The 27,313-nt window shown below is 45.2% G+C and overlaps 1 protein-coding gene across 2 annotated transcripts in view; it reads left to right on the top strand.

Moving 5' to 3' along the window:
• jmjd1cb (jumonji domain containing 1Cb) overlaps positions 1 to 27,313 on the top strand; it is a 336,498-nt gene that overhangs the window by 171,261 nt on the left and 137,924 nt on the right. Inside the window, exon 1 of one of the 2 annotated variants that reach the window (XM_056296611.1) lies at positions 1,312 to 1,650. The exons of the other annotated variant lie outside the window; for it this stretch is intronic. The gene's annotated coding sequence lies outside the window, so the exon portion shown is untranslated. Of the gene's footprint in view, positions 1 to 1,311; positions 1,651 to 27,313 lie in introns of those variants that run through there. 2 annotated transcript variants of the gene reach the window in all.

Consider the following 27,313-nt stretch of genomic DNA (forward strand, 5'->3'; position numbering starts at 1 on the left):
GTCAGAAAGGCAGTGAGACTAGGCCAGTCAGACTAGCTTGGTCTAGTCAGAAAGGCAGTGAGACTAGGCCAGTCAGACTAGCTTGGTCTAGTCAGAAAGGCAGTGAGACAAGGCCAGTCAGACTAGCTTGGTCTAGTCAGAAAGGCAGTGAGACTAGGCCAGTCAGACTAGCTTGGTCTAGTCAGAAAGGCAGTGAGACTAGGCCAGTCAGACTAGCTTGGTCTAGTCAGAAAGGCAGTGAGACTAGGCCAGTCAGACTAGCTTGGTCTAGTCAGAAAGGCAGTGAGACTAGGCCAGTCAGACTAGCTTGGTCTAGTCAGAAAGGCAGTGAGACTAGGCCAGTCAGACTAGCTTGGTCTAGTCAGAAAGGCACGAACTGAGGAAGCCTCTTGGATGAGAGGCGAAACGTCTTCACGGATAAATACCAAGTCCAGTTGCACTTGATTCAACTCCTTTGGATCTGCATTTGTTCTTTTCTGCACAGACTGAACTTTTTATCGTCCTAACAAAGTGATTTTTAAATTCTATTTCGTTTTTCTCTGTCTCTGAAAAAGCACACAGACTGATGGAGCAATCTAGTGACGCATGTCACAAAAAGATGTTTTGTAAAGTTGAAGGGGAACTTGAGTTTGTTATTGCACAACAGAAATTACTGAAAGAAACGTGAAAGGAATGTTCATGATCTTGATGTCATTTAAATAAAGTTAATCTTGGCCCATTTTGTCAGCATTTTGTTGGGGCGGGGGCATGAAAATGTTTCTCCCTCCAAAGGGGGGCATGACAGAACAAGTTTGAGAACCACTGTTTAAATGTGCCAAGTTGCTGCGGCAGTCAGGCTGCAGAGATGCTTCCAGGTCTTCTCTTTGTGCGTTGTCTAATGCCCTGCCAGGCTGAATAAAGCGAGAGAAGAAGAGGGAGGGAAAAGAGAGTGGGGGAGAGAAAGAAGTGGAATGGAGGCAGAGAGTGAGAGAGAGAGAGGGGGGGGCATACATACCAAAGGGAGTGGGCGAGAGAAAGTGGAAGAGCGATCAAGCCAGAGGGAGATGAGAAAGTGTGTGTCAGAGCCTGCGTAGCAGAGGGGAAGTTGTGTGTGTGTGTGTGTTTGTGTGAGTGAGAGAGAGAGAGAGAGAGAGAGAGAGAGAGAGAGAGAGAGAGAGAGAGAGAGGGAGAGAGAGAGAGAGAGAGGGAGAGAGAGAGAGAGCGAGAGAAGAGAGAGAGCGAGAGAGTGAGAGCCAGAGAGAGAGAGAGAGAGAGAGTGAGAGCGTGAGAGTGAGAGTGAGAGCGTGAGAGTGAGAGCGAGTGAGAGCGAGTGAGCGAGCGAGAGAGCGAGCGAGCCAGCCTCGCCTGTGCGTCAGCAGCATTTAAGATGTCGGCCGTGCAGCCTGTGCGCCGTCCTCCCTGCTCTCAGTAGTGTTCTCTCTGTCCTTCCTCCCCTCTCTCCCCTCTTTTCCTCCCCTCCGCCATCTGTATTTACTAACCGCAAGACAGAACTAAGCGGACTTTCCCCCACTCGCGTTTCACTCCTCCATTTTCTCTCGCTACCCTTCACGTCGCGCTCTGCGTGTCCGCCTGAGCAGAGGCGGTCAGCGGGCTGGAGGACGGGCGGGCGGGCCGGCCGGCCGGGTGTGGATACGGGACCTCGGACGGGAGGTAATTCTCGCTTTATTACTTCGCGCCCTCTCTTTCTGCTCGTCTGGCCGCCTCTCACTTCGTTTTGCGCCATTTCGGGTTGTCACAGAAGTTGAATTTGCACGTTTTGAAGGTTCGGGGCGGTGTCGGACCATATGACTGTGAATGTTACTTGAGCTGCTCTGGATACTTTGTTGGTTTCCTCCGCTGTTCGGGCGGACTGGCCGGACTGGCCGGCCCGTAGCGTAGCGGGGGGTTCCTCATGCGGTTGCGGGTTTGCGTGTGTGTACGACGGTGCGCAACCGCTCGTGTCTTGGTGTTATTTCTAGTTGGTAGCTTTCGGCTGTGTCTGAACACACTGTGGTAGTCTGGCTGTTTCCCGTGGACGCTGTTGGCTAGCCCGCTAGCCCCTTAGCCCGCTAGCCACAGGCCCTGGTAGAACACTTTAGTAAATGTGACTAGCAAGACCAGGGTCCAGACCTAAACCCAGACGAGCTGTACCGTCTGGGTCTGGCTAAAGCTAGCTGCAACACAGGCAGATGGTTGCTCCTCCAGGACTCTTGTTACTTTCTGTCCAACCCACTAGCCAGTTAGCCCGCTAGCCAGTTAGCCACAGGTCCTGGTAGAACACTTTAGTAAATGTGACTAACAAGACCAGGGTCCAGACCTAAACCCAGACGAGCTGTACCGTCTGGGTCTGGTTAAAGCTAGCTGCAACACAGGCAGATGTTACTTTCTGTCCAACCCACTAGCCAGTTAGCCCGCTAGCCAGTTAGCCACAGGTCCTGGCAGAACGCTTCAGTGAAAGTCACGTACAGGACCAGGGTCCAGACCTAAACCCAGACGAGCTGTACCGTCTGGGTCTGGCTAAAGCTAGCTGCAACACAGGCAGATGGTTGCTCCTCCAGGACTCTTGTTACTTTCTGTCCAACATGTCAGCCACCAAAGAAATACACCAGACGGCCTTTTAACAGCTAAGTACGTGTTATACACGCACACTCGGAACCCCGTAGCTCATCAGCAGCACTGGCTGTCCATGTAAAGGTGTGCTGCTCGTCTGTCGCCAGTGGCTAAAGTTGGACAGCACTCGGGTCCGGTCCGGCCCGGCGCTGTGCTGTTGCAGAGCCGCTCTGAGCTCGGCGAGGGGACGGACATGCCTACACCGGGCTCACATGTAGCCCAGCATCCTCTGTTAGCACGCACGGATCATTGCAGAGTGTTCTTGTGTCTCGTCTGTGCTGTGTGTCTGTGTGTGTGTGTGTGTGTGTGTGTGAGTATTTGTCTGTACTTGTGTCTGTGTGTATAAATGTTTGCCCGTGTGTAGCCCAGTTTGGGAGCAGCTATGTTTTGACAAGTCTGGCTATTAACCGTAATTAAGCAGATTAGAACCCAACCTGCCTAAATCGCTGATCTGTGTGCGTGTGTGTGTGAGAGAGAGAGAGAGAGTGAGAGCAGGGGGGAGAGCAGGGGGGAGGGAGGGAGGTGTGGCTGCACTGTGACCCACTTAGAGAACAGTGCTCGTCAGTGCAGCTTTGCTCTGCTTCTCATTAGGAAACACATGCAGCCACAGTGTGGGTGTGGGTGGGTGGGGGGGTGTGGTGGGGAGTCAGGCCCACTATCAGACAGCTGTGTGCACTCTTTTTAAAGGGCCTCCACTGGAGTTCATGGTCAGACTGCAGGCTTCTTAAGCCCGGATGCAACTTGTCTGGTATGTTCTCTACCTGTCTTGCCAGCTGCCTCCCTGTCTTTGTCTCCGCTGGATTCTTTGTCTCCTCTACTATCCTTTTTTCTTCTGTGTCAGACCTTCTTTGTCTGTCAACCAGCCGCTGTGACGTTTGACCATGTCTTGCTGTCAGTTGGTGTCTCCTGTCCCCCCTGTTCTGTTGCTCCTCCGCTGGTCTTGTCTTCTCCGCGGCTGTGTGGACGCAGGAATGAAAGTGGAGGAGGAGGAGGAGTCTGCTTTGTTCTCCCAGCCAGTCATGAGTTCTGCTTGTTCTCATATATCAGGAATGTGGCTGACTGCTCTTGTTCTGTCTGTCGCTGTCTCTCTCCGTCTGTCTCTGCCTCTCTGTCTGTCTCTGCCCAGGGCAGGGCCAAAGAAGGGTGACTGCTGTTAATCATCTGACAGATATTTTGGAAGGACTTTATTGTTTATGTTAAGATATGACATCATGTTGTGGTAAAATATGACATCATGTTGTGGGAGCATGAAAAGGATTATGTGTAATGTAGTATACATAATAATAATAATATAGTATAGAATAGTACACACGGCCATTGTAATTCTAGTTAATACTCATGGTAATTTGCATATGAAACTGGTCATTGGTTTGGGTGATTAGACCACTGTATTGTTGATTATATACCACTGTATTAGTTTAGTTTATTTGACAGGGACAACGCACAATTTTACAATTGCACCAGAGTTAGCAGGCAGCTAATTTGCTTCTGCAGTCCCTGGGCAGGCAAACAAACAACAATTAATACAGAAGTAAAAACATAACAATACATAAGAAAACTATTGAACAGGCAGACAAAGAACAATCAAGACAAAATAAAAACATGACAATACATCAGAAAACCAATCTCAAAAGTTATAAGTACAATCTGACCTATATGACAACAACATAATGAATCTGGATTTCCTCTATTGAGCAACAGTAAATATAAATAGTAAACTGACCTGAAACATCAATCTGACCTAAACTATGACAACAACTATAAAAATCAATCTGGCCTATTCAATGGCAGGAAATATAAATTACACACAGTCTACGGTCAGGTTGCACCTGGACTGGTTCTAGCCAGAACCCTAGGCTGCTCCTGACTAAGAAAAATATAGTAACTACTCTGAATAAAAAGTAAAACAAAAACCCTTAGTGAAATCTAAAGTATGTGCAAAATATTAAAGCAAGGACATTTATTTGTGATTACACGTTTGTGCTGATTTCAACCAAAGCTTAAGATGCTTTTTAAACACCGCAAAGCTGGCGGACTCTCTGACATTAGGGGGAAGGGAAGTCCACTTTCCCACCACTTTTACTGGAAATGCTGATTGACCAAAAGTAGTCTTCCTAAACTGTGGTACCCAAGCTCCCCTTGAAGATGCTCTGATCCTGACCCTTACAGTTCTGTCACTGTCGGGAGAGGCCAGGCATGCTCTCAGAGGGGGGGGGGGTGCGAGTCCATAAATAATCTTGAACATCAGGCATACATTTGAATAAAACAAAAAATTATCAAAATTAAGAAAGTTATATTTTTTCAGGATGTGGCAGTTCCCTTGGTTCCCTTGGTTTTTTTATCCAATATTTTTAAAATCTGTTTATATAGAGAATATACTGGCTTGAGGGTGGTTACTCCTGCTTGGGACCAGGTGGTTATACAGTGCGACAAATGAGGGAAAATCATGGCATGTAGAAAAAGATTTGCGGCAGATGAAGACATTTGATGCCTGATGCTCTTAAAATTATTCAAATTGAACTTAACGTTCCTGGTTACCTTACTGACATGTTTTTTAAAAGACAAGTGCTTGTCCATTATGATGCCTAAATATTTTACATGTGTCACCATATTAACAACTTCACCGTTTAATAAAATGTCTGGATCAGCTGTATTGTTGGTCCTTGATATAAAGTACATGCAGACTGTTTTGCTTACATTTAGAGTTAAGCATGAGTTTGTAAGCCAATCAGATACCTTGCACATGGCATCTCTTAATTTAGCTGCAAATTGCGCTTTTGATCTTGCATGAGTGAAGATGACCGTATCGTCGGCATACATTTGAATGTTTATGTCTGGACAGGCTTGTGGAAGGTTGTTTATGTATATACTAAATAAAATTGGTCCTAGTATAGACCCTTGAGGGACCCCAGCTGTACAATATGTGTTTGCTGAACACTCGTCACCAATTTTAGTACACTGTTTTCTCTTATTTAAATAGGACTCCATCCAGTCTAATGCATCAACGGAAAAGTTAAATCTTGATATCTTTGAGAGTAGGACGTCATGATTAACGGTGTCGAAGGCCTTTGTAAAATCCAAAAACACAGCTCCGACCACACCACCATTGTCAAGACTTTTAATCTGCTCTACAAAATAACAGATCACAGTTTCTGTATAATGATGCTTACGGAAACCAAATTGCATTGGGTGTAAATTATATGCACCTTTATTTAAATGGGTGACTAGCTGGTCACGCACAATCTTTTCAGCAATTTTAGAGGCTATTAGGAGAATACTGATGGGTCTGTTATTTGATGGAGCAGTACTGTCCCCTGACTTAAAGACAGGTGTCACTATTGCAGCCTTCCAGGAAGATGGAAAACATAAATTTTTTTTATTGATAAATTTATCAGATGAGTTAAAGGTTTACATATAATCGATCTATAATTCTCAAAGAAATGAGAGTCAAGGTCGAAGACATCCTTGGACTTGGACCGTTTTAAGCTGTCAAGCACTTTCATAACAGCAGCTTCAGAGACGCGTTCAATTGTGAATACTGGGAGTTCCTCATTTACTGGTTGAAAAAGTCTGGGTCTTTCTCCAAAATTCTTAGCTAGACACTGTACAGAGTCCACGAATGTATTAAAGATTGTTGCTGTTTATTCATTGTCCTCAATCACTTCTGATTTATCCTTTAATATCCAATTTTGAACTAATTTACATTACTTCTTTGTGATTTTGTTGATGTTTTCCCAGATAACTTTACTATTTCCCTTAGACTCGTTGATTAGTTTAATAAAGAAATCAGCTTTAGCTTGCCTCAACTATTTCCCTTAGACTCGTTGATTAGTTTAATAAAGAAATCAGCTTTAGCTTGCCTCAACTATTTCCCTTAGACTCGTTGATTAGTTTAATAAAGAAATCAGCTTTAGCTTGCCTCAGTTCCTTTATTACTTTATTATACAGTTCCTGAAAAGTTCTTTTATCATGTGGCAACCTAGATTTGAGAGCTGTTTTTAAAGCCAAGTCTCTTTGCTTCATCATCCTCCATATATATGCTCATTTAACCATGGCAAATTATGCTTTTTACGTGTGTGAGAGACCCTTTTAAAAATTGTTTTTTCGTTTCATTTATGTTGGTTATCATAATATCAAAGGCTTTTTCAACGTTATCAGACTGCGAAACATCAGTCCAGTCCAGTGCTTTTAATTTATCCTCAAATAAGCTAAGTTTTTAGGTATCATATTGAAGGAACCTTTACTCTCTTGTCTGTACAAGAATCGTTTCTTAGTCAGCTTTCTTACAGTCAATGTCAGGTTATGATCTGACATACCTGTTACCAAATTAAAAGATTTGGTTATTCTTTCAGGTTTACTGCTGAAGATAAGATCTATCTGTGTTTGTGATGACTGAGTAACCCCAGTAGGACCTTGAATTATTAATTATAATTCAACCTTGTGTTGTTTATTATATACCACTGTATTGTTTATTGCATACCGCTGTATTGTTTATTGTATACCGCTGTATTGTTTATTATATACCAGTGTATTGTTTATAAGGGTTGGGACACCTGCAGTCAGCTGAGACTGGAGGTCACTTATGCCTCTTGTCCACTGCATGGTACTGGCTCAACTGAACTCTTCTCTATTCGACTCTACTGGTTTTACTTTTTGGGATTTGGTTGTCCACTGCAGATAGTGTCCCTCACAGCGAAGCCCCTCTGGTCCTTTGTGGGCATGTTGACCAGTTTTTCCTCCCTTGTCTACCAGCGCCCCCCACCAGTGTTTTATTTTCAAACAGATCAACAAGACCAACTGTAAATGTGTGCTTCACATGAACAATATTACTGTAACTAAGAGATTCACTGACAACACATAATTTTTTACAGATTATCAGCTATAATACAAGTTTCATAAGACTCGCTTTGGCATTTCCTGGTTATAAACAGAGCTGTTCAATTCTTCCCTGACCAATCACTGGTCAGATTTTATTTATATTTAAATAAACATAAATACATTTTATTTATATTTTTGTTGAGTTTTATGTATATTTAAATTTGAATATTTTGTTTTATAAGATTTTATTTATGTTTATATACATATACACTACCGTTCAAAAGTTTGGGATCACCCAAACAATTTCGTGTTTTCCATGAAAAGTCACACTTATTCACCACCATATGTTGTGAAATGAATAGAAAATAGAGTCAAGACATTGACAAGGTTAGAAATAATGATTTGTATTTGAAATAAGATTTTTTTTACATCAAACTTTGCTTTCGTCAAAGAATCCTCCATTTGCAGCAATTACAGCATTGCAGACCTTTGGCATTCTAGCTGTTAATTTGTTGAGGTAATCTGGAGAAATTGCACCCCACGCTTCCAGAAGCAGCTCCCACAAGTTGGATTGGTTGGATGGGCACTTCTTTGAGCAGATTGAGTTTCTGGAGCATCACATTTGTGGGGTCAATTAAACGCTCAAAATGGCCAGAAAAAGAGAACTTTCATCTGAAACTCGACAGTCTATTCTTGTTCTTAGAAATGAAGGCTATTCCATGCGAGAAATTGCTAAGAAATTGAAGATTTCCTACACCGGTGTGTACTACTCCCTTCAGAGGACAGCACAAACAGGCTCTAACAGGTACTATTTAATGAAGATGCCAGTTGGGGACCTGTGAGGCGTCTGTTTCTCAAACTAGAGACTCTAATGTACTTATCTTCTTGCTCAGTTGTGCAACGCGGCCTCCCACTTCTTTTTCTACTCTGGTTAGAGCCTGTTTGTGCTGTATTTGTGGTCTGCAATGCTGTAATTGCTGCAAATGGAGGATTCTTTGACGAAAGCAAAGTTTGATGTAAAAAAAATCTTATTTCAAATACAAATCATTATTTCTAACCTTGTCAATGTCTTGACTCTATTTTCTATTCATTTCACAACATATGGTGGTGAATAAGTGTGACTTTTCATGGAAAACACAAAATTGTTTGGGTGATCCCAAACTTTTGAACGGTAGTGTAGATAAATATACATATATTTATTTATATTTTATTTATTTATAGTGGTATTTTCATGTCACCTTTTAGTATCGGCTCAGCTCACTTGGAACCTCGATGAAGATGGTACCAAAAAAAGTACCTGGTACCAGGTACTATCCCTAACTTCTGCCCAATGGAAAACCAAAAGTAGTGAGTAGAGTCGAGTCAAGCCGGTACCATGCGGTGGAAAAGGGGCATTACATGAAGCCCACTGCCAGAACTGTCAAGGAGTCCTGGCAAAAGAAGTGAGTAGAGTAGAGTGGAGTAGAGTTGAGCTGGTACCGTGCAGTGGAAGAGGGGCATTAGATGAAGCCTACTGCCAGAACGGTCAAGGAGTCCAGGCAAAAGAAGTGAATAGAGTTGAGTGGAGCCGGTACCGTGCAGTGGAAGAGGGGCATTAGATGAGTGATGCAGCAGTTCTCAGTAAATGGTGTGTCCAGATGAGGTGATTCAGCATTGTGGTGCAACAGTCATGACCACAGGACTGGTGTGTTTATGGTGTTCAAGTCACAGTAGTTCTGAAATCTCCTTCTCTTCATCTTTCATGTCATGTGTCCTTCTCTCTCTCTCTGCTCTCCTGTTAAACCCCCCACTTTATTCCTGTCTCCCACCCTCTGAACCCTTCCCCTTTATCACCCCATCTCATTTACCCACCACCTCTCTCTCTCTCTCTCTCTCTCTGTTATTCTGCTGAATCCACTCACAACAATTTCTGTCCACAGGCGCTCCCCCACCACCACCACCCTGACCACCACCAGCCCTTTTTGTGTTGCGTGAACACAGTTGGCTTTTGTTTCAGGCTGATTTGGAAAATCCTTCACCCCACACACACACACACACACACACACACACACACACACACACACACACACACACACCGTGGGGCTATAGCGGAATACCTTGCTCATAGGGGCATGTGTTCAAGATGACTATGGGAAGGCTGCCACATCAAGGGCTTTGTGAATGAGGTGTGTGTGTGTGTGTGTGAGAGAGAGAGAGAGAGAGAGAAAGAGAGAGAGAGCTAGAGAGAGAGAGAGAGAGAGAGAGAGCTAGAGAGAGAGAGAGAGAGAGAGAGAGAGCTAGAGAGAGATGCCTCTGTGTGTGTTTTCTTTGCTGACTCTTTAGCAGCGTAGTGAGTGCGCCCAGTGGTTGAGTAACCACTTCCTGTGGAGAAACAAAATAGTTTCCACAGACACTTGGGCAGCAGGGCTGTCGTTTAACATAAGAAATACCCTCCAGTATAATACGAGGTACCTTTAATCACTGATAGTACACATAACCAGTATAATACAAGGTACCTTTAATCACTGATAGTACACATAACCAGTATAATACAAGGTACCTTTAATCACTGATAGTACACATAACCAGTATAATACAAGGTACCTTTAATCACTGATAGTACACATAACCAGTATAATACAAGGTAACCTTTTAATCACTGATGGTACACATAACCAGTATAATACAAGGTACCTTTAATCACTGATAGTACACATAACCAGTATAATACAAGGTACCTTTAATCACTGATAGTACACATAACCAGTATAATACAAGGTACCTTTAATCACTGATAGTACACATAACCAGTATAATACAAGGGAACCTTTTAATCACTGATAGTACACATAACCAGTATAATACAAGGTACCTTTAGTCACTGATAGTACACATAACCAGTATAATACAAGGTACCTTTAATCACTGATAGTACACATAACCAGTATAATACAAGGTAACCTTTTAATCACTGATGGTACACATAACCAGTATAATACAAAGTACCTTTAATCACTGATACTACACAAAACCAGTATAATACAGGGTACCTTTTAACACTGATATTGTGGCAGGATGAGGAAAAACACAGGAGACGAAGGCGAGTTTGAACTTTATTCCTCAGCTCCAAAACCAAACTGAAACAGGAACAACCCTGCACCAGAGAGCCCAGGAACGTAAACCACGCCCCCAGCTCACAGTCCTGCTGGGTGAGAGGCACAGCCCCTAGTGTCCGCCACACAGCCCCCCCCCCCCCCGAACACCTAGAAGGGACTCCTGGAAAGGAAATCAGTGTCTCACTGGAGGCTTAAGCAGCCTTCCATAACGGCTTGCCGTCCCTCATCCGAAACAGTAGGTGAAACACAGTCCAATGCCAGCTGAGAAGCAGAATGCTGAACCTGTGAAGACACTGCCAGGGTCCTGGAAGGAGGGCGACCCCGACGGGGAACCTGGGCCGGAAACACAACTTCGTCTGCCACCCTGTGCACCGGTTTAAGCCTATCAAGCGTGACACGCTCCCTACGCCCACCCATATCCAGCACAAAACCCTTGGGACCCGTCTCAAGAACCCGAAATGGGCCATCGTATGGGGGTTGGAGGGGCGAGCAGTGAGCATCATGCCGTACAAAAACAAAACGAGCCGACATGAGCTCCGCAGGCACGAACGACCGCGGAAAACAGTGGTGAACGGGGCCTGGAACCCGAGTGCTGTCGGACAAAAAAGGATAAACGGCCGGACGGGGTCGAGGAGAGGAACTCCCAGGCAAAAATTCCCCAGGGACGCGGAGTGGCTGACCGAGCACCAGCTCAGCGGGCGAAGCGTCGAGGTCCTCCTTAGGAGCCGAACGCAACCCGAGCATAACCCAAGGTAAACGGTCCACCCAGTTACCATCCGAGAGCGACTGGTGAAAACGTTCACACAAGCCGTTAGCCTGAGGGTGGTACGTGGTAGTGCGGTGTACCTGCACACCCAAGGATCGCGCAAGTGCCGACCAGAGCTCTGACACGAACTGGGGGCCCCTGTCTGAGGTGATATCTGACGGAGTGCCGAAACGGGCGACCCAGGAGGAAAGAAACGCGCGTGCAACATCCGAGGATGTTGTGGAGGACAGAGGGACAGCCTCCGGCCACCTGGTGGTCCGATCTACCATTGTGAGCAGGTGCGTAAAACCCTGTGAAGAAGGTAGAGGGCCCACCAGGTCCACATGCACGTGGTCGAAACGTCTGGCCGGGATCGGAAATGGTTCGAGGGGCGACTTAGTGTGCTGGTGGACCTTAGCGCGCTGGCACGCCACACATGCAGCTGCCCACCCCTTGATGTCCTTGCGGAGGCCAGGCCAGATGAACTTGGAACCGACCAACTTCACCGACGCCCGAACTCCAGGGTGCGAGAGGGAGTGAATCGATTTGAAAACTCGACGGCGCCAAACCACTGGAACAACAGGGCGGGGACGGCCGGTGGAGACATCGCAGAGGAGGGCAGGACTGCTTTCCTGCATCACAGCGTCCTCTAGCTTGAGACCGGTACGCGTTGACCTAAGGGCAAGGACGTCCGGGTCACTGGGCTGGTCGGCAGCCGTAGCGGAGAAATCCACACCGAGGTCGCAGGACACACAAGCACACGCGACAGACAATCAGCAACAGGGCTGGACTTTCCGGCCACATGCTGAATGTCCATTGTGAACTCAGAGATGGCCGCCAGGTGGCGCTGCTGACAAGCAGACCACGGCTCAGTCACCTTAGACATGGCGAAAGTCAGCGGTTTATGATCCACATAAGCCGTGAATGAGCGACCCTCCAGCAGGAAGCGGAAATGACGGGTTGCAAGGTGCAGTGAGCAGCCCGGTCAAAAACGCTGTACTTGCGCTCGCTATCTCGCAGTTTGCGGCTAAAAAATGCGAGTGGCTGCCACGCATTCGCCACACGCTGTTCAACCACAGCCCCCACGGCTATGTCAGACGCATCGGTTGTTAAAGCTATGGACGCCGTGGGTGTGGGATGGGCGAGGAGGGCAGCGTTAGCCAGGGCGCACTTAGCTCCGTCAAAGGCCTGGACCCGTTCGGGAGTCCAGTCGACAGGGTCGTTAGCCTTCTTAAGCCGCAGGGTTTCGTAAAGTGGCTGAAGGAGGTGGGCAGCGCGAGGGAGGAAACGGTTATAAAAATTCACCATTCCCAAGAATTCCTGCAATGCCTTAACAGAGACTGGGTGGGGAAATTCCGCCACCGCTTGCACCTTAGAAGGCAACAAGACCGCGAAATGCGGTGACCGAAGAAGTCAATCACCGGCAGTCCAAACTGACACTTGGCCGGGTTGACTATCGGGCCGTGTTTGTCCAGACGACGGAAAACCTGTTTCAGGTGCACCAGGTGCTCTTCAGCTGACGGACTGGCTCCTAATATGTCGTCGAGATAAACGAACACGAAAGCAAGGTCATGCAACACCGAGTCCATCAGCCTCTGAAAGGTGTTCGCTGCCCTCTTCAAGCCAAAAGGCATGCGCATGAACTCAAAAAGCCCAAACGGGGTGATCACTGCGGTCTTGGGCACGTCCTCTGCGCGCACGGGAACCTGATGATAGCCGCGCACCAGGTCCACCTTAGAGAAAATAGTGGTACCTGCCAGGCGTATGGGAAAAGTCCTGTATGTGTGGGATGGCATAGCGGTCATTGGCGGTGACGTTGTTCAGGTGGCGAAAGTCGCTGCAAGGCCGCCACGACCCATCCGCCTTGGGCACCATGTGAAGCGGTGAGGCCCACGGACTCTTGGAACACCTCACTATACCCAGACGCTCCATGATGGCGAACTCCTCCTTAGCTGTAGCCAATTTTACCACGTTGAGGCGCCGCGCGCAAAAGCTGGCGGTCCCACAGTGGGAATGAAATGTTGTGCCCCGTGTTTAGTAACCGTGGTGGAAAAGGCAGGTGTAGTCACCGATGGAAAATCCGCCAGCCAATGTTGAAAAACATCACCTAATGCTAAAAAGTTAGCGTGTGTTAACGGCCCGGCTCACCCTGTCTCGCATGGAAAAGTGGCGAAAGACACAGCATCAATTAAATGGCGGTTTGCAACATCAACCAGCAGACCATTAGCACACAGAAAATCCCCGCCGATAATAGGAACAGTAATGGAGGCGACTACAAAGTCCCACTCGAAATGGCCCCCGTGGAAACAAACAGTCACCAACCTTGTGCCAAACGTCGCAATGGATGAACCGTTAGCTGCATTCAACTGTGGGCCGCCGCCTTCGGCTGACATGTCTGTGCTAGCTGGAGGGAGTAGGCTCTTTTGCAAGCCGGAGTCCACCAGAAACCGTCTTCCTGACATCGAATCCTTAATGAAGAGCAGCTCACTACGTCCGCCAGCACCCACAGCTGCTACTGAGCGCTGCACTGGAGTTTCCCGGCGCCTCAAACGTGCACGGAGGGACGCAGCCCCTCGCCTTGCCGCAGAACCACTGGTGGAAGAAACAGAGGCCGCTCCCGCGCCGTCTCCGGGCAGTCACTACAGCCACCACCGCCGGGTCCACGTCCTCAGACGCCGGCTGCAGAGGCTCCGATGCCACACTCGATCGGCCTCCTCAGCCAAACCTCGGCAGTCACCAGCGGCCAGACACGGGGAGTTAGCCAAAGCCGCGCGCACAGGAGACAGGAGCTGGCGCAGGAAAACGTGCAGGAAAAGGAACCCACCTTCGTCTGAGCCTAGCAGCGACAGCATATTGTCCATGAGATCCAAAGCCGTCCCGTCGCCCAAACTGGATAGGGAAAGGATCCTATCTACCTTCTCTGCAGTAGATAGGCTGTACCTCCGGAGCAGAAGATGTTTTAGGGCGACATATATACCGTGTTACGAGGGGGGCGCAAAGCTGCATGAGGGGGCGCAACAGCTGCATGGCACAGTGTGTAGACTGCTGGTGCAGCGCAGCGACGACCAAATAGAATCTGGAGTCCGCGGAGATTCCATGCAGGTGGAACAGCGCCTCGACATGCTGGAACCACGAAGCCGGGTCGCTCTGCCAGAACTCTGGGAGCTTCACAGCCGCGGTGAGAACGGCCGGCTGTGAGAGTTGGGGTGGCGTGGCCGAAGTGGATTCACACTCTTCTTCTGCTCCAAACATGTTCAATTCGGGGTCACCAATGTGGCAGGATGAGGAAAAACATAGGAGATGAAGGCGAGTTTGAACTTTATTTCTCAGCTCCAAAACCAAACTGAAACAGGAACAACCTTGCACCAGAGAGCCCGGGGACGCAAACCACGCCCCCAGCTCACAGCCCTGCTGGGTGAGAGGCACAGCCCCTAGTGTCCGCCAAAATTGTACACATAACCAGTATAATGCAAGGTAGCTTTTAATCACTGATAGTACACATAACCAGTTTAATACAAGGTACCTTTTATTTACTTATAGTACACATAACCAGTATAATACAAGGTAGCTTTTAGTCACTGATAGTACACATGACCAGCAGAATACAAGGTAGCTTTTAGTCACTGATTGTACACATGACCAGCAGAATACAAGGTTGCTTTTAGTCACTGATAGTACACAGAATGTGTAATTGTAATGCTGGTGCCATTGTAAAACTAGATTCCATGTTAATACATAGGAACATTCTTGGCCTTATGGAATTTCCTTGCAGATGGTCTAGATTGCAGATTAGATAATCTAGAATGCAGATTAGACGGTCTAGATTGCAGATTAGATCACCTAGATTGCAGATTAGATCATTCTAGATTGCGGATTAGATCTTCCAGAATGCAGATTAGATCATCTAGATTGCAGATGAGATTGCAGTGATTGCTTTGTCGATCGAGGCGTATTACAGTGTGTTATTATGAGTGTGGAAAATGACCCCCACTGGACTTGTCTGTTGACTAATTCCTTTGTCAGGCAGCTTGTCAAACATGCCCTTCGGCTTTTAAACTTTTAGTGCCGTCCCGGATTTAGACATGCTAGAAGGCGGACGGTGAGACGTGAGACAACCCTTTCTCCTCTGTGTCCTGCTGCCGCTGCAGGCTGGAAGCACGGGCTACAAGAGGTCAGCCCAGAGCATCTGCTCATGTATTTTTGATCGCAGGTCCCGGTGAGGTTTCAGCGTGCCGTGAACACAAGCTGATAAGACGGGGACTGTACTGAGTGTGTATATGTGGTTGTATGTAACTGGAGTGTTGTGTGCCTTTATCAATGACCTTCATCAGATAATGGCCTCCCTGATGATAAACCTGCTGCCCCATTCACAGTGTGTGTGTGTGTGTGTGGGGCGGGGGGTGGGGGGGGTTACATTACATAGCAATGCATGAGCTTCAGCAATCCCCTTTGTCTATTTTACATTCCACTGCACTGCTCTTTATCAATTATTCACTGGCCAGACACACACACACACACACACAGGAGGAGGAGGAGGAAGGGCAGGGTTGTACTGTATGTGTCTGCAAACTGATGTGCTGTCTTGCAGTGACATTCACCCTTGTGTACTCTGACCTTCTTTGTCTTTGTGGTAGGTGATGAGGGATTTCCGTATATGTGTTCTGTGTCTGTCTGCAGTATCAGTGAAACGCATGTTAGTGAATGTGCTCCACCTCTCCTGTTGCCGTCTTTACAACGTACGCAGACAACATGCTGCTTCTCAGCACACTGTTGTACATGTGACAGTGTTGAATGACATATACATGTGTGTGTGTGTGTGTGTATGTGTGCACATGTGCCTTTTACATTTTGTTCTTTTTGTTTTAATTTCCCCCCCTTTTTCTCCCCAATTGTATCCGGCTAATTAACTGACTCTTCCGAGCCGTGCCGGTCGCTGCTCCACCCTCTCTGCTGATCTGGGGAGGGCTGCAGACTACCACATGCGTCCTCCAATACATGTGGAGAAGAAAAGAAGTGGTCGCCAGCCACTTCTTTTCACCTGACAGTGAGGAGTTTTACCAGGGGGATGTAGTGCGTGGGAGGATCACGCTATTCCCCCCCAGTTCCCCCTCCCCCCGGACAGGCGCCCCAACCGTCCAGAGGAGGCGCTAGTGCAGCGACCAGGACACATACCCACATCCGGCTTCCCACCCGCAGACACGGCCAATTGTGTCTGTAGGGACGCTTGACCAAGCTGGAGGCAACACGGGGATTCGAACCAGCGATCCTCATGTTGGTAGGCAACTGCCTTTTCCATTTGTGATCTGAAAACTTCTCAGAGACTAACTCATTACAGCAAGTTTCTGTGGCAATAAAACAGTCTTACAGTAGTGAAGTTCTTACAGAAGAGTTTAGAGAGACTACGGTCTATTTCACAATATATGCAGATGAGTATCTACTACTACTACTACCACTTCTTTCGGCTGCTCCCATTAGGGGGCGCCACAGGGGATCATCTGTTTCCATCTCTTCCTGTCCTCTGCATCTTCCTGTGTCACGCCAGCCACCTGCATGTCCTCTCTCACCACATCCATAAACCTCTTCTGTGGCCTTCCTCTTTTCTAGATATGCAGATATATGCAGATGAGTGTAAAGGTTGATATTGCTTGCCCAGATACAGTGGAAATAAGAAGTATATGCACCCCTGTTAAAATGGCAGGTTTTTGTGACGGAAAAAAAAAACAAAGGACAAATCATGTCAGAACTTTTTCCACCTTTAATGTCAAATTGCAGCCTATAAAATTCAAGTGAAAAACAAACAAACCTTTTGGGGGGGGGGGACCCTTTACAATAACCTGGTCGCACAAGTGTACACACCCCTAAACTAATACTTTGCTGCACCTTTTGATTTTATTACAGCACTTTTTTACGTCACAAAAAGCTGCCATTTTAACAGAGGTGTGTATACTTCTTATATCCAGTGTATCCTCAAACGTCTAGGGTTTTTAATGTGTGTATCAGTAAGTGTGTCTGGGAAGACCCTTGTGCAACTGTAAGAAATGTGGAAAAGGCAGCTTTGTTATAAGTGCAAATGCCTATATTTCTATATTTGTCCAAAAAAAAAAAAATCTGTGTACACCAAGTAGAAGCTTTAGCATGACTTTCTTTTTGCGCCATGGTCCATCATGCATCCATCCCAAATGCTTTTGCAAAGCTACTGGCCAAAATCCCTACCTTCTTCCCCTGCATATTTGGATGCGCAGTTTTCATTATGTATCTGTCCTTTATATTTTCATGCTATAGTAGTTGAGATAGTGAATTTCCAAAAAGATGCATTTATTGTTCATTAATACTGCATTGGTATTGCAGTACTAGTTGTTGTTGTGGAAACCCTCCATTATGGATCTGTCCTGAGTCAATACTTCATTAGTACTGCAGTAGTGGCATTGTAGAAGTTGTTCAATCATGCTCTAGTATTATATACGCTGTTGAGCCAAAACATTATGACCAGTCACAGGTGAACCAAATAACGTTGATCATCTCCAAACAAGGTCACATGTCAAGGACTGGGTAGATTAGATGGTAAGTGAACAATCAGTTCATGTAGTCAACGTGTGTTGGATGCAGGGGAAGTGGGCAGGAGTAAAGATGTGGCCAGACGACTGGGTCAGAGCATCTCTGAACCGGCAAGGCTTGTGGGGTGCTCCCAGTCAGCAGTGGCAAGTACCTACCGACAGTGGTCCAAGGAGGGACAAACCACAAACCGGCGACAGGGTGTCGGGTACCCAAGGCTCATCGATGTGCAAGGGCAACAAAGGCTATCCCATCTGATCTGAACTGACAGAAGGTCTACTGTGGCACAAGTCACAAAATTTGAATGATGATTACGGGAGGAATGTGTCACAACACACAGTGCATCACACTCTGCTGAGTATAGAGCTGCATAGCCGCAGACCGGTCAGAGTGCCCATGATGACCCTTGTCCACTGTTGAAAGTGCCTACAATCGGAATGCAAGTCAGAACTGGACGTTCTGGTTTGGATGAGTATGCTGAATCGGTCACTTGCTGTGTTAGATTTTGTGTGGATAACTATCCCAGTACGGACTATTCGCGCCTACCCCAACCAGTAGCCCTGGATTAACAGCAACATTTGCCTGAGGATGAGGGAGCTTTTAAATCGGGGGACAAGGGATGCTACAAAATATCCAGATATGACTGAAGGAGAGCCATCAATGCTGCTGAAATATAGGGACAAAAGGGAAAATGACTACAGTGGCTGTGACTCTAGGTGCATGTGGCGGGGGCTGCAGGTGATTACGGACTATAACTCTAAACCCCATTGTGGCTATTAACACCTCTGCCTCTTGTGGGCTCCCAGTCTGGGAAAAAAACACTAGACGGGGACAAACTAGTGCTGTAGAATTCAAATACACTTTAATAATTAAACACTGGGGCTGAGGTTCTCCCTAGTTGGGGTCCTTCTTTATGGTGGGCTGGGAGACTTAATGGGTCACTTTGGAAAACAGGAGAGGAATTGAGACACGAGGGAAACAAGGTACCAAGTGGTCTTTGCCATTCATCTGTTGTCTGTGTCCGTCTCTCACTCCACCATCTGGTTGCCGGTAGAGCTGTCCCGATACAACTTTTTCACTTCTGATACCGATACCACAGCTTTGGCTATCTGCTGATACTGATATCAATTCGATATTTTGTTTTACTCTTGTACTACTACTACTGCTACTACTACTTCTACTACGTTCAGCTTCTCCTGTTAGGGCTCACCTCAGCGGATCATTTGTTTTCATCTCTTCCTGTCCTCTGCATCTTCCTCTGTCATGCCAGCCACCTGTATGTACACATAATAATAATAATAATAAAATAAAATAAAACACTTAACTTATGATAGCCAATTACCCACCTAAGCTGAAAGTAGTAGTAGGAGTAGTAGATCTATAACATGTAACATTCCTGTTACCCTTGACCCATTACAGTTTGGCTACTCTTCAACAGATCTGTAGATGATGCTATCTCACTTGCTCTGCATACTGCTTTAGTACATTTTGAAAAGAAAAATACATATGTCAGAATATTGTTTGTAGCTGTTTTTAATACAGTTGGACCATCCAAACTGGTGTTGAAACTCAAAGAGTTGCCTCGATCAAGACCTCTATCTGTAACTGGCTATTTGATTTCCTGACAGGTAGGCTCCAGACTGTGAGAATAGGTAAAACATACTCATTTACATTAGTTCTTAGGACCAGCGTCCCTCAGGGTTGCTGTCTCAGTCCCCTTTTGTAGTCTTTACACATGAATCTGTTGCCAACTATGACAAAAACAGAATGATTAAATTCACAGACGACACTACAGTGAGTGAACTGAGCAACAGTCATGAGAGGGTCTATAAGAGGGAAGCGGAAGATTAAGCCATATGGTGCCATGATAACAGCCTCTCTCTAAATGTCAATAAGACAAAAGAAATCATTGACTTTAGAAAGATCATAGGAAATCTCATTCCTATTTCCACTGTTGCATAAGGACCGAACCAACGATCGATTGCATATGCAAATTGCCGTGACCATTAACTAGAGTTGCACTGGTCATGTGTAGTATTCAGAGGAGTGGGGAATAATGGCAATCACAGCATTGTAAGATTGTGACAGATGTACTCTTGGAGGGATAGTGATGCTCTGGGCTATGTTCTGCTGGGAAATGCTAGGTCCAGTCACTTATGTGGATGTCAATTTGACACGCACCACCTAGCTAAATATCATTGCAGACCAGGTACACCCCTTCATGGCAATGGTATTTCCTGATGGCAGTGACCTCTTTCAGCAGGATAATGTACCCTGCCACACCGCACACATTGTTCGGGAATGTGTTCAGGAACATCAAGTGTTGCCCGGGCCTCCAAATTCTCCAGCTCTCAATCCAATTGAGTATCTGTGGGATGTGCTGGATCAACAAGTCCGATCCATGGTGGCTCCATCTCGCAACTTACAGGACTTAAAAGGATCTGCTGCTAATGCTTTGCTGCCAGATACTACAGGACACCTTCAGGGTCATGTACAGTCCATGCCTCGGTGGCTCAGTGCTGTTTGGTGGCACACTGAGGACCAACAGCAAATTAGAAAGGTGCCAGGTGGTCATAATGTTTTGGCTCATCAGTGTATACTCATTACATTTTATACATCTTCTGGATCGCCACCTTGCCGTGGTAGAGAAGCTTGCATGTACCAATGATCCCAAGAGCTATGTTGTCTGGAGCTTGGCTCCTGGTAGGGTCACCCAAGATGGATTGGTCAAGGGGAGGTTCCAGACGAAGCGCAATCCAACAAAGACCTCAACAGCAGAACTGGCGGAAGATGTCTGCAGGTCACAACGGCAGTGAACGCAGATGAAGGCTGCAACAGAGGGTGGTCCCCAATCGTCTTGCTTATCCATGCCATTGGACTCTGGCCACTCCCTGCCAAGGACTGTGTGGTGGCTACAGGTGCATCAGCCACTGTCACAATCAGGCATCCTCCCATTATGAGGCTTCAGGATCAGCTTCTATACCCACCTGAGGACCCAGAGGGAGGATCGTCATACTTGACCCCGAGTGACCGCCTATGATGATGACATTATATAGCCATTAGAAAGGTCCCTCATCATGTGTCTATACTGCCTCAATCTAGAATTAGTGCTGTTAGGATTGGTTATTGTTAGTTTGCCTCATTTGGCAATAGCACTCCTATGCCCATACTTACCACTTTACGGTAGATACAACTTGTCTTACACAATGTAAGCTATAAAGGGATTTAACTTGTCAAATTTTCACAATTTTAGGTTTATGTATATAATATTCTAGAGTTAAGAGGACAGTGTAACAATGTCACAATTCACTCTAGGCTCCTCATAGTCTTACAGTGAACTTACAATTCAACTGTTTCTTACAATGACATTTCAGGTAAAATTTTATTTAAGACAACTTCAACCATTCCTAAACTGTGGTAGTATCATCACCGAAGTAAATGCTGAGGCACCGTTTTTACATTAAAAGAGCATGAAACATTTGATCACATGTGCTTGAAATTAAAGCCAACAGTAAAGAAATAGTTTTGCCATGTGTGCTCAACATCTGTTGGTATTAAAATCTGTTTTGAAGCCAATTACAAAAGTAAGTAACTTTTGTATTTGGCTTACTTTTGTATTTGTCACACATTAAAAGCTGTACATGTAAACGAGAAACAGAAAAAGCACTGGCTATGTTTTATTCAGTGAAGCAAATATATTTACAAAAGTTAAATTTTTTTGTTTTCTGAGACAAATATGCAAATGCAGTTATCAACATGGCAATGCTGGCACACATGTCAGTACATTGTTGCATCACAGTTGTGTTAGGGGCAGTGCCTGCACCAAAATGAAAATTTCAACTGCTAGACAGCAGCAAAATAGGATTTTCAGCCTCCTGCAGACTACCACATGCCTCCTCTGATACATGTGGAGTCACCAGGACAGGATGTTGTGTTGCTGTAAAGCCCACTCTCAGGGGATGTCCGGGTAGCGTAGTGGTCTCTTCCGTTGCCTACCACCACAGGGATTGCCAGTTCGAATCCTCGTTACCTCCAACTTGATCGGGCATCCCTACAGACACAGTTGGCCATGTCTGTGAGTGGGAAGCCGGTTGTGGGTATGTGTCCTGGTTGCTGCACTGGCGCCCCTTCTGGTCAGTCGGGGCGCCTGTTCAGGGGGGAGGGGGAACTGAGGGGAATAACGTGATCCTCCCACATGATATGTCCCCCTGGTGAAACTCCTCACTGTCAGGTGAAAAGAAGCAGCTGGTGACTCCGCATGTATTGGAGGAGGCATGTGGTGGTCTGCAGCCCTCCCCGGATCAGAGAGGGGGTGGCGCAGCGACCGGAATGGCTCGGAAGAGTGGGGTAATTGGCCAGGTATAACTGGGGAGAAAAAAACCCCCGTGTGTGTGTGTGTGTGTGTGTGTGGAGGGGGGGTGTCTCGATGTTTTTTCAACAAAGGTGTAAAAGGTGTTGCTTAAATCCAGAAAATTACCCTGTGCAGCTTAACATTGTATGATTTTAACATTATATATAGAGTTAGTGAGCTTCAGCATTTGTACAGTATCGTACAGTCTTTATATAATTTTAAAATCTTAAACATTTGAAACTTGGCTTAGTTGTCAGTTGGATGCTGAGAAAGCTTTTGATTGTATCGAGTGGTGCTATTTGTTTTCTGCTCTTGACGTATTTGGTCTGGGGGAGGGGTTTATCAGCTGGGTGAAGCTTATGTATAAATAACCTGTTAACTGCTGTTCTGACAAATGGCAAAAAGTCCTCATACTTCTGCCTGGGTCGAGGATCAAGACAGGGCTGCCTCATGTCTCCTTTATTATTCGCAATTGCTATCAAACCTCTGGCGGAAGCTATTAGATGCTTCTCCTCTATCTCAGGTGTTTCGGTTGGGAACAGGAACCATAAAATGTCATTGTATGTGGACGATATCCTGCTATGTCTTACTAACCCAGATGTATCCATGCCTGCAGTCTTGAACCTAATAAGTAATTTTAGCAAGTTTTCAGGCTTCAAAATTAATTTCACAAAGTCAGAGGCACTCCCCTGGGTGGTCTTAGAGATCTACCTCCCCCTTATCCTGTCCATTTAAGTGGTCACCTAAGGGCTTCACTTACTTGGAGATATATATAACTCCTTCACTACAACAGCTGTAAGGTGCTAACTTTGGACCCCTGTTAAAATGTATACATGAAGACCTGGAGAGATGGTTTTCCTTACCGCTTTCGATGTTGGGACGGATATCATTACTTAAAATGAACATTCTTCCGAGGTTTCGCTACTTCTTTCAGATGATCCCAATTCTATTTAAAATTAAAGTGATTAAGGAGATAAATAGGCAATTTAACACCTTTATTTGGAACAAGAAGAGGCCTCATATAAGGATAGCTAGACTGATGAGGCCGCAGGACACGGGGGGGGGGGGGGGCTTGTCTTTCCCTAACATCAGGCTTTACCAGCTGGCCTCCCAGTTGCATTATATTGCTGAATGAATAAAGAATGATTCAGAATCTATATGGCTAGATCTAGAATCATTACCAATCAATACGTCATTGGTGGGTCTTCTGCTCGCTCTTGAATGGAAAAAAAAGTATCTCTGGGAATAATATCATTCTAAACTCAACATTACAAGCTTGGGTAGCAATTAGAAAATTGGAAGGACGAAAGAATGCTATTCTCCCTTTCTCCACTATGAGGTAACATTTACTTTTCCCCTGGAGTTACAGATGCTGGCTTTGAGCTATGGCAACATAAAGGGATCATCACTATAGGTCATTTATATGAGAAAGATATAATGTTTTCATTTTTACAATTACGCCACAAATATTACTCACCCCAAAGTGATTTTTTTTTAGATATCTATAGATGTGTAATTTCTTGCACAGCAGAAGGGACACTGGGTTTAATTGCCAGCCTTCCCCGATGGAAAAGATACTCTTGGACCACCACAAAAGAGGTATTTTAGGGTGCAGATACAGGGTACTTAATCAATATGATAGAAGTAATCCGATATCCAAACTCCATGAATGGAATAATGCCCTGAACCTTAATATTGTTGAAGTCACTTGGAAAGAGATATGGGGATGAGCAAAGGACATTTCTGTTTGTAATAGAATTAAAGAATCTCAGTTTAGATTATTACACCGCTTACAGATAACTCCGCAGCTTAGACATAAAATGGACTAGAACAAGTCTGAGCTGTGTATAAAGTGTTATACAGAGGTGGGGAGTTATATCCACTGTGCCTGGACATATATGATGAATATTGTAGTTAAACTTAACATAGTCTTTGGTGTTCAACTTGGAAAAGGTCCTCTGTGTCTAATTTTTGGTCTGCCTAGCAAACTGGATAAAAGCTCCTACTCCAAAAGGCATGTATGTGTTCTTTCTTTCTGTGCCAGGAAGAACATCTTGTTGAAATGGATAGATCACACGTCTTCTACAATAGCAGGCTGGCATAATATATGTGAGCGTATACCTATGGAATACTTGACTTACAGAGCTAAGTGTAAGGTAAATGTATTTTATAAGATATGCTCCCCTATTCCAAACTACACAGGACCAAGGTTGGCAGCTGTTGTACTAAAGGGTTTAACGGGTATTAAATGGTATTAAATGTCTCTCGAGACATTTAATACCATGGATTGATGTGTATATGAATTTTTCACTTTGCATTTTGTACTCTGATGCAAAAGATGTCCTCTTTTTTTTCTCCTTTTACTGTTGCTGTTGTTCTAAATTCAAATGGTAATTGAATGCTGATATGTAGGGGTGGTAGTGTCCACCCCCCCTCCACTTTTTTTGGTTTGCTTCCTTTACCTTGGATTAAGTGGCCTCTTCTCTTTTGTTTGTTTGTTGGTGTGTTTTTTTTACATGTATGTTCTAAAAGAAAAAGTAAATAAAGATACTGTTTAAAAAAAAACTCAAAACATTTTAACCTTTCCAGCAAAGCAAGCACACAGATATTCCTTGGAAACAGTCTTTCTAATGTCTTTCCTCGGTCATGCATAAAGCTGTATCTTGTGAGCTGTTACTCCCCTTTCACTGTGTAGAAGGTGTGGAACTAAAACTTTTTGTATTCTGGCCTACAAAACAGATGTTATTGCTCCACTTTTGTTCTATGCTCTTTTTTTTATTGGTATGTGTGGGTTTTTTCTTTGCTTTTGGGTTTGTTAGGTTTGTTATGTGCTTGAAGAAAGCATCACTGGTGAGACAGGATGTCACAGTGAATGAGTAATGTAGTAGACACACAGACCAGAATACTGCCAGACACACAAATAGAGCCACATAGACACATTATCATGTTGTGCGTATGTCTATAAAGTGCCCCGGCCCAGCACGGACCACATCTTGTGTTCCTGTGACTGCTTGTGGGCCACAGCATTCATGTGTCCTACTTCTAATCTCTGTGTATCACTCTGGCCTAGCTAACCTCGCAACGTAACTATCGGTCACCACATGGTACATGGTCAGACTTTCACGCACCTCTTTGTCTTGAGCCAGCTCTGATGCTTCATGGATGGATTTGCAACACTGCTGGTAGTGAAAGGAGGTGAAAGAGTCGATGTTCCTTCCGTTAATATCTCAGGTCGAGCATGAAGTGAAACAACGTGAGCACAAGTCTGGCTAGCCATGCTCTGGCTAATGCTAACAAGGTGTGAAGAAAGCTGGATGATGTGGATATGTGAAAGATGATGTGGCTATTGATAGCTGTGTTTAACATTAACTTCTTTTTGCTACAGCCATACACTAGCTCAGTGGTGTCCAACCCTGCTCCTGGAGAGCTACCATCCTGCCAGTTTTCACTCCAACCCTAATTTAACACACATGTTTCTACAAATCACCTACTGACCAAGACCTTGGTTAATTGAATCAGATGTGTTAAATCAGGGTTGGAGTGAAAACCAGCAGCATGGTAGCTCTCCAGGAGCAGCGTTGGAACACCACTGCACTAGTTATTAAGAGTGTAACGATACAGTCAGCTTGAGCTGGTTCGATGGACGATTCAGGGTTCACGTTTCAATACATCGTGCACATTTGGAGAACAAAACTGTCCATTTCCCACTGGTGGTTGACGGTGTGTGCAGTGATGGTTGTGTACCCATGGGTAGCACGAGAGGCTGTCTAGTTATCGTGACTCTCTCAGCCTTCTGGAGTGCTTCTTTAACCTTGACCGTCGCATCCTTATGGCAGGAACGTCAGATTTGCTGAAATGTACATGGGACAGAATGTGATATTTGGGCTCCAGCATGTTGACAAGTTTTCAAAATCCTTCGTCCTCAACTATTGAAAAGTGTGTCATGTCTTTGGCAATAAAAATGCCGATGCTTTATCGCTTTCGCCTGCTGACTTGATGCCAGAAGTGGGGCAGCAAATGACTTAAGAGTTGTTTGGCCTTTTGCTAATCTATCAGGTGGGGTCTGTAGCTTGTCCTTATGATGGCGTTGTAGATAGTGGAGCATGTTAGGGGTGTTAGCCGTTGTGTTAGCCATAGTGTACCGGCAGAGCTTGCAAATAGCATTTGTTCGGTCCACAATCTTGTTACCATTTTCTTGCCTCCATGCTGGAAAACCAAAATTATGCCATACAACTGACTTAAAGTTTGACGGAGCATCCTCTATTTCCATCTCCTCCGTTTCCTTGCCAACATCGATCACTGCAGCCAGTGAACGTCAGGGTCAACAACAGGTCAGTCAAGCAAAACAGAGATTATGCCTATAGTGCCCTCTTGCAATGATATCTGTTATTATGATATCTACATCTTCTGGGAATCAGTTTCATTGACTTGACATTGTGATCAGTTTTTCAGCTTCACAGTGCATATCGTCATATGTTGGAATGGTGGAAAATCGTGCCACGGTGCATCGTTACACCCCGACTAGCTCTGCCTGTATGCAAACTGTGATGGAGCCAATAAGGAAAGCCCTCTGGAAATGGTGGTTTCAGTTGAATGTTTAATGTACACACTATTGGCCAAAGCATTTTCCTCCTCAAGTATTTTTTCCATGAACAGCAATGGGAATGCAGTCGTTGAATAACTAATGATGTAGATCAATATTTATGCTGCCATTCTGGACAGTCCCATGATGTAGCTACACTTGTCAATAATAATAATAATAATGTAGCTACACTCGTCAGTAGCAATAATTGACAAGACCGCCATCGGTGCTGTGCCCTCACAGGGTACCGATGGAAACTGTTGAATCTGCTGTGGCGACCTCTGGGAAACGGGGAACAAGCCGAAAGAAGAAGATGATAATAATGATAATAATGTAGATACACTTGTCAATAATGATAATAATAATAATGTAGATACACTTGTCAACAATAATAATATAGCTACACTTCTTAATAATAATGTAGATACACTTGTCAATAATAATAATAATAATAATAATGTAGATACACTTGTCAATAATAATAATATAGCTACACTTGTCAATAATAATGTAGATACACTTGTCAATAATAATAATGTAGATGCACTTGTCAATAATGATAATTATAATAATAATAATAA

The sequence above is a fragment of the Lampris incognitus genome, chromosome 17, assembly GCF_029633865.1.
Source record: "Lampris incognitus isolate fLamInc1 chromosome 17, fLamInc1.hap2, whole genome shotgun sequence".
In the NCBI taxonomy this organism is placed as follows: Eukaryota; Metazoa; Chordata; class Actinopteri; order Lampriformes; family Lampridae; genus Lampris; species Lampris incognitus.